Source organism: Pygocentrus nattereri, chromosome 9 (assembly GCF_015220715.1).
Source record: "Pygocentrus nattereri isolate fPygNat1 chromosome 9, fPygNat1.pri, whole genome shotgun sequence".
Classification (NCBI taxonomy): Eukaryota; Metazoa; Chordata; class Actinopteri; order Characiformes; family Serrasalmidae; genus Pygocentrus; species Pygocentrus nattereri.
The window spans coordinates 30340919-30347749 of NC_051219.1; positions in this window are offsets into that span (position 1 = coordinate 30340919).

The following is a 6831-nucleotide window of genomic DNA, read 5'->3' on the forward strand; positions in this document are numbered from 1 at the left end:
CGCACGCAGTAAGTTCTAAGCCTAACCCTGATCTTAACCTCAGAAACCAGAAATAGCGCTCATCAAGATTAAAAAGTGAAAGTTTTTCATAAGAAGAGCTTTATGAAAAGCACTTTATAGAGCCAAGAGTATTTTGTTGATGCTGTAAGTTAGCCCTGTTTTTTGTCTTTCAGTAGTCTGATTATGTCTGGACGTCGTTATCCTACAAGTGTACAAAAACAAGCACGCAGACACACACCCGTCAGACAAAGCTCTCCGCTCCCTCCCGCTAAATTTGGCGCCTCTGGGTGCTGCGCATGCGCGGTGGAATCCACACGTCAGGTGCCATTCTGTCATTCAGAGCGCCATTTACTCCTCTGCTCGCGCTAAACTTTCTCTCCTATTGTTTTTGAGCTCTCTCACGGTTTGTTTCGGAGGAAAATTAGAACAGAGGAAGATATTTGTGACAGAACAATGCGCGCGAGTGGGAGAGTCTGCTTAAGAGATTAAATTTACACATTTGGACCAGCCAAGCTTGTATATCTACTTGTGTCCGTTCTCAGTGACAACACACTGTGTCGTTTATTATTTTTCAGTATTTCGTCTGGTATGTCGACTGACGGCTGCGCCTGCTCTATCCATCCGCTCTCACTTTCACTTTTAGAGAGTTGGAAGGTTTCACTTGGCTATTTTCTTTCGGTTTTCTCTCAGATTGCCTGTAGGCTGATTCCAGAGCTGTATGATGGACATAATGTTTAACCCATTAGTGACATGATGTGTAGTATGATAATGAAAAAATGCCACAGAACTTGTTCAGATTGGTCTAAGGTGATGAAATATGTTCATATTCATTCCTCCTTTCATTTTCCTGTCCCCCTTTTTAACCATATGGTTTGATTTATTTGACATTTTCCTTCATTTTCCTCCTTCATTTCCCTGTCTTTAGGCGAACACTAAGAGCATTTGGCATTATTTAAAGTGGCTATAATCAGAGAAAAACAGTTTCCTTCTCTTTACGAATAAGAGTCTGATGTGTCACAGTGCATCCCAGTAAGTGAACATTCGTATATTTTTAAAGCAGCCATTCACTGCCCAGTCCATACAGTCCATATCTGCAGAAACGAACTGTTCTATTTTGAATGCTTTTGTGACATCATGCATATATCTGCCTATTCAGTCTAAAGCAGTTTAGCCCCTCCCACTCACACATAAGGAGTGTTTCAGTAAAAAAAAACAAAAAAAACAAAACACACACACACATATATATACACATATATGTGTGTGTGTGTGTGTGTGTGTGTGTGTGTGTGTATAGTAAATTGTTAATGTAAAAATGAATCAAATAAATTAATAAAAAAGAATGGCAATGTAAAGTAATGTAGTGTAAAATTTCAGATATGATCATCAATGGGATAGTATTAATGCATTTTGATGTTGCAGTAGTTCTGCTTCAAAGATAAAAACAAGAAACTTGTGTCAGGTCAGATGTAATAGGCTATTATTACATAATCATAAACTTTACAGTGAAAAAAGTTAGTATATTTTGGCAGTAACTGGTGGTGTAATATATTGTACACATTTAAACCAAGTAAATTCAATGCATCACCTTTTTTCAGTAAAGAATGGATACCATGAACTCTCTTTCTATTTCCTGTAATACTGTTGTGGTCACTTAGAATTACATCAGGCAGACCGAGCCATTGTCTCTGACCACTGATGCTCATATGGAGCTAATGGACATGATGTTTTTATCTCAACGTGTTTACGTTTTGGTTTTTCAATATCTTTGCTTCAAGAAAAAGAAACTTGTGCTGGGGCACGTGTGGTAGGCTCCAGCCTACTTTTGCGAATCCACAAATGTTAATATTTACTCATAGTAACACAACACCATGCAAATGTTAGCATGCCCGCATACCATGAACATTGAATTTAGTTGATATAAAAGTGTACATGAATGAAATTGTTCTGCAGCACGGTTTGTCTTTCGGTTTACTTTTACACTGGTTTGTCTTTCAGTTTGCTTTTGTTAGCACTTAGTACTTGTGTTAATGCAGTACATCATGTAGAAATGGTGCAAACACATATGCACAGCTGATCTGTAGGATTGAACCTCTATATATTGAGTATATTTTGTTCTCTCTGCTCTTTCTTGCTCTTATTTGCTGTCATACTGTCGCAGTCACTTATAATTACATCAGTCTGATCAACCCATTGTCTCTGACCACCGATGCTCATGTGGAGCACAGCTCAGAAATGTGGCATTGTTGTGTCCCCGCGTGGTCTGGACATGCTCATCCATGCATTGTAACAAAAGGCGGGAGATTTTGGGGGGCACGTGAGATTTCAGTCAGGGGGAGGACATGTTAATTAGAGACAGATTGCTGTGAAATGTCAGCGAATGACAAGTTACTGAACACAGAGGTAGTGTTACACTCTTAAAAATGATAGTTCTTCAAGGGTTCTTAAGTAAAGAAAGTGGTCCTATATTGTTTATATTTTATGTATTTTTTATCTTTTTTCAGTGCCTTGCTCTCCCTTTACTGCTGTAGCACTGTGAATTTCCCCATTGTAGGACTAATAAAAGATTATCTTAGCTTATCTTACAACCATGAACACTCAACGAACCCTTTGCATGATTGAAGGGATCTTTGCATGGTGAAATGGTTCTTTAGATTGATGGAGAAGGTGCTGCGTAGGGTTCTATGTAAAACCATTTTCTTAGAACCATTTTCTTTACTAAAGAACCCTTAAAAACATCTTTTCAAGGGTGTAGAATATGTTAGCTATTGAATCATTCTGCTGATGCTGATGTTATTATTTGCCGCTTACTATATATGTATAATTTGTAATTTATTATCAATTTATATTAAAAATAATGAATTAATTTTATTATGCCTCTCATTTCCCTTCAGTCAGAATATATGGACTCGACTACCTTCGCATTTAATATTGCCATATTTTCAGTTTGTAAGTCAACAAGTAACAAACTCTTTGTTCTGTGTTTTGTAGTTCACTTTAGTTCATATACAATTAAAAAATAACTGTTTTGCACATAAACTGTTCTCTGTAAACCCATCACTTGAGTGTTCAAAGGGAATATAATTTTACACATACACACACACACACACACACACACACACACACACACATATATATATATATATATATATATATATATATATATATGTAGATGTTGATTCTACATAAAGTGCACACACACACATATATATATATATATATATACTGTATGTAGAATTAACACCTACATTTTCACTAAAACTGATTAATAATAACATTCCCATCTGCCCTCAGGGGATGTTTAAATTTTGTAACCTGTCCACGAGATGTAAAAGAAAACAGGACTGACCAGACCAATACCCAGGCACTCGTTTGTGGTTTGTCCCTTCTCAGAACACTGTTCATAGGTAACACTGCTGACCGTTGCCGTTTTGGGGATGCTGCTACCCAGTTGTCTGGCCATATTGATTTGGCCCTTGTTGAGTCGCTGAGGTCCACATGCCTGCCCAATTCTCTACCGTTAAAAATGAAAACACATTAATTATGAGAAGCAATTACTTGCTTAGTATCTAATATATCTACCTGGAACATCAGGTTATCAGCCAATGGGCACATATATTTGGTGGTACTCAGAGTTGGGACAGCTACTGAAAAATTAGTAGCTACTTTTCCAAAATTTGTAGCTAGCTACAATTGAGTTACGTTTCCAAAAAAGAGTAGTGGCCACTTTTTAGCTACTTTCAAAGCGTGATTGTCAGTATGTTTGTGAATCTCCACCTGACACACCAAACAAGCCCAACCGATAGTGTGAACAAGACACTGCATTTATTTAGGTGCCTGAAAGAAACATACAATTGAAAAACTGCAATACACTAAAAGATCACCAAAAAGTGAGTTTAAGTGTAACCAACAGTCAAAGTTACACAAAGGAGTGACATCCAACAAACAATTAGACTAACTAAAGGCAAAATCAGTCATTACAGATTTTTCCTTACAAAAATCCCATACAAAAAATGAAATATAGTGATACATAACAGTGTCACTTCTTACAATCAAACATGATTATGTTATTAGTTAGCGCAAACTGAAACTGAGATTGAGTGTCCTCGTACAGTAAAAGCTACATTTACAGTTTTTCGTGTTAGCTATGCTAAAAAGCCAGCTTTAATGTAGGCAATGTCATTGGGCACCTCTGGTCCTATGCTTGCTGTCTGACAAGCATATATTTTGCAAGGGAATGCAAAACATTTGCGAGGGAACGCAATGTCATTAACTTTTTCTTTTAAATCACAGCCCCATAAGGGCTCTGTACTGCTGCGGCAACAACAAGTCACGAAGCTAAAGTCGCTTCTCGTTTGAATTCTCCCATTCTACCTTAAATGGCACAGCAGTACAATCCGGCGACTCAGGCACCATTTAAGGTGGAACGGGACAATTCGAACGAGAAGCAGGAGAATGAGAAGCGACTTCAGCAAAAAGTCGAACATTGAGAGACATTTTACAAGAAACTCGCAGAAAAGTTTCCTGTCATGCAAAAACAGCGGTTACAGCTGAGCTAAAGGTTAAAGGAGAGCAAAGTAAGTCTGCATTTGCATTTATATTGCAATTATATATATTATATTTCGTTATAGTCTATATCAGCACATCAGCACATACTGAGACATACTTACAACAGTGATGGTAAAACGGACCTAAAACGTTGTGGTTTCATTATTGTTGAAAGGGCTCTTCTTAACATTTCGGTTGTGACCCCTGAGCTAAGCCTTTAACATGCCCGTTTGCCCGGGCTGTCCGCGGCTCAGTCACTGCTGCATAGTCACCACCAGCCCACTTAACCACTGCATTCTGTATCGAAATTGTAGGAAAAGTTTATATAGCTTTGCAAAAATTTTTAGGCACTACAGCTACCAGCTACAAAAATGTGTAGCTAACTACAAAAAGTAGCGCGACGCTTAGCTACTCCACCATCCCTGGTGGGACTCTGCCCTGTGCTCAGCAGGCTACCTGAGGTCTATGGAGCACCCCTATGGTAGCAAATGGACAACAGTGTTGAGTGATCATTGTTACAAGCCCTTTTTTAGTCTGAGATAAAACAATAGCAAAATTACACACATCAATGACAGCACAGGTTAACTCAAACCCAACAACCAATGCAAATGTAATGCATACTGCCACAGCAGACATAGATTTTTTTTTCCATTCATATCTTACTTGATGCAGGTCACTGCTGACAAGGACAAAGGAATTTTTTTCTTTAACTTTCTTTAGCTGACATTTTATTTTTGGTTTTGGAAATGTTTTACTTCTGCTTTAATGGTGGTTTAAAGAAGCGCTCATCCATTTGGCCTCATCATTTCTCCTCAGGGAGTTCCTTGTGGAATCCTAAGGGCTGTTCCATTACTTTCCACAGGGGTGCTCAAATCTGGTCCTGGAAATCCACCACTCTGGAGAGTTGAGAACCAAGACACATGGCACAAATTGTTAGATGTTTCTGAAGGCCTTCATTACCTGGATCAGGTGCATTAGATTAGGGTTGGAGCTAAACTCTACAGGGTGGTAGTTCTCCAGGACCAGGATTGAGCAACCCTGCTTATTAGCCCAAATGAAGTGTGTTAGATGAGTCCTTGGAGGGGTGAGGCATCGAGTGAACACCAATGTCGACTTCAGCAGCAGTACATGCCCAGAAATAATTGCGACATTATTTATTTAAACCCCAAAATAATGGTGGACACAACTGTTTAGAAGCTATAGCAATAAACCATTTAAAATGCCATTTCAAAACCTTCACATTTAATTTGTTTAGCTTTAAGTTACAAACTACTCCATCTGTTATTGATCATTGCTGATACAACTTTTGTCTGCCAGCTGGCTTGTTAGCATATTAAACACTACAAAGCTGACAAGAACAGAAAGAAAGGCACTACATCATGGATCTGCTCCAAGTAAATAGCCAGAATAAGCAATGACTCACACATGCGACGTACATTATTAAATCGTTTTATATTGAAAAGTTTACAAGGTTGGCTGATTAGCTCACTGAGGCTAACCAGCTGAGGGTGAGTCCAGTCTGTTTGAATAGTCCACTCCTCACTATCATATCCCTTTCTGCTATGAGTGGAGACTTCTGTAATATAGGAGTGGCTGAGTGGTGGGTCGAAATGGGTGAGGGCTTATGAAAAAAATAACTAAAGTGGGGACATCAGGTTTTTGGATCGGCCATAAAAGAACAAATTAATTAGGTTTTTTTTGCTAAGTTCCCACTGGGAGACAGCTGTTTAGATTTTCTCATAATTGCTTGCAGGCCCCCCCTAGAGGCTCATGCCCATGGTGAGAAAAGATAATATTAACCAATAATTTCATGTTTCACCTCACCCTCCCACCACCCCAACCTGTCATCAAAAGCCTAAGGTAGCTCAGAGGCCCTCCCTGATACCATCACGGTATGGAAGGAGAATGCATTACACTTTGAAATTCATATTGACTTTGAACACTAAGATTCTGTGTGTCGGCCCATCATTTCCTCACTCTCATAACTACTTAACATCCATATCATTTCATAGTTGTTGCTGGATAATAAGCTTGATGAAAAATGTAATAATATGATTAGAATTTAAGGGGATAAATGCTCCAACAAGTGGACTGATTCAGGAAGAACATGCAGTCTACATTATAGTAAACAGGATACTGGAGATGATGTGCTGAGTCATTTTAGATGTGATTTGCATTTGAGTGCCTAATGAAACAGAATGTGACTTGTTTAAGAACAAATGAGAAGATGATCCAGGAGTGCAGGAGACCCAACTGTTGCAATTTTTAGGCAATATTATGAGCATT